The sequence below is a fragment of the Mastomys coucha genome, unplaced genomic scaffold, assembly GCF_008632895.1.
Source record: "Mastomys coucha isolate ucsf_1 unplaced genomic scaffold, UCSF_Mcou_1 pScaffold7, whole genome shotgun sequence".
Classification (NCBI taxonomy): Eukaryota; Metazoa; Chordata; class Mammalia; order Rodentia; family Muridae; genus Mastomys; species Mastomys coucha.
In genome coordinates this window covers 39792400-39794370 of record NW_022196913.1, presented here as the reverse complement: position 1 = coordinate 39794370, position 1971 = coordinate 39792400, and the positions used below count along the sequence as shown (strand labels likewise).

Genomic DNA, 1971 nt, shown 5'->3' with positions numbered 1-1971 from the left:
TTCCAAAAGGTGTCCAGACATGAGGTGTGCTCAGAGGTCTCTGGATGCCATTGCTTTTATGTTCTCTAGGGAACTCGTCTTAACAATATGAGCATGTGTGCTCACCCATGCAGCATACCAGTATTAAAACTCTATCATATGCTTCTCATTCTAATTTATACCCCAGACTTTCGTAACATCTTTTTCTGGCAGTGACATTCATGATCCTCCTTAATTAAAATATACTTGCTTTTCAGCCCTGGCATGCATTAAAGCAGTGCCAGAATTGCTAACACATGCTCTCATGAGAAACTAACTCTCGCATCCCACTTGTACAGCCCATTATTTTGTCTTTAGCTTTACAACTTGAACATAAAATGATGTTGCCAACCATAAGTTGGTTTGTTTCCTTTCTTCTTCCACTTTCTTCAATGTGGATTTTTTTTTCTATAATGAAAGCCGTACATGAGATGTCTCTACTCCTGCATCTTCTCTATCATTTCTTCCTTGTATTTGCCCTTCTCCTTTCCTACTTGTTGGGACTTGGTTTTCCTGTCCAGGATCTTCTTGCGGTCCTTGTCCAGCTTTACCCTGGTGATAACCACCTTGCTGGGGAGGATGCCCACATGGACAGTTGTGCCATTAGCCTTCTCTCACTGGACTCGTTCAATGTAGATGACATATTTCTTCCTATACATTTGGACCACCTTGCCAATCTGCTGGCCTTTGTAGTGTCCTCAAACAACCTAAACTTCATCATCCTTTTGAATGGGCATAGACTGAACATTATACTTCTGTCTCAACACTTTGGAAAGAGGGAAAGACATGATCTTCCTCCAAATGTGAGAAGGTTCATTGAAATGTCGTTTGCAGTTCTCACTTCGGTCAGAAGTCATAAAGAGATTAAACTTCATTTTGGTAGCTGCGATACCCTGATGGCCACCAATGTGGACTTTTTTTTTCATTTGCAGTATAATTCAGTTCATTTATTACAATTTGTTTTCATTTTGTTTTTTTCCCCATATTATGGTTGATTGCTCTTAAATTTACCTATGGCACAGAATTTTACATGTTCTGACAAGCAGTTAGAGTGGTGTATCTGTCTCTATATCATGACATATAATGATCCTGCTCACTGGATTGATTTCTCTGTTAGCACCATTTATAATTTACTCTGCTCTATCACAAACCTAGCTTTTAGGACTTCTGATTCAATACATGGGTCTTTGGTGGACACTAGTGTTGCAAACTTTTTATAAAAAAGTTATGGACTCCTATATGTTCCTTCTAGAAACCTTAGTTTTATCATCTTAGTGCTAAGAAACCTTAGTAGATTTTGTGCATGATACATTGAGTTTATTTTTGTGTATGCCTTGTGAGCTAGGGTTAAAGTTGATTGTGTGTGAGAGTGTATGTGACTTTCTTGAAAAATTCCATTTCACTCATGTAACCCAATTTTTTATAGAATTGCTAATGTTATCTCTTACATTATTTGTTACTGAGTTTTCCTCTTTCAGTTGATAAACATTCTGAGTGCATTGATGACAGTCATTCCTGATTTTAGCAGAGTCTTCTGCATTTCTTGGCCTATTGAATTGAAGATATGTTAGTTTTGTTGTTGACTTGGGGCATTTAACACATATCACACATGCATGCACACACTCATTCAACAAAAATTCAAGTAAAATCTTCACTTGTATGTATCTCCATTTTCTTTCTTTCTCTCTCTCTCTCTCTCTCTTTCTTTCTTTCTTTATTCCTTTCTTTCTTTTTATTTTTGGAGACAAAGTCTCACTATGTAGTGTAGAACTAGCAATATAGACCAGGCTCCTCTTGAACTCCCAGAGATCTACACCTGCCTCATGAGTGTTGGGATTAAAGGCATGCACCACCATGCCCTACAATTTTTAGTGTTCTATGATTCAGTCCTGTAAACATGTATCTTTGTCTCACATGGTCCCCTGAAGGGTCTTCTTGGCAAGTGTAGTACTA

The 1971-nt window shown here is 37.9% G+C and overlaps 1 pseudogene; it reads right to left on the bottom strand.

The window, feature by feature from the left end:
• Positions 1-455: 455 nt before the first annotated feature.
• LOC116082042 lies at positions 456-893 on the bottom strand (annotated as a pseudogene).
• Positions 894-1971: the final 1078 nt, after the last annotated feature.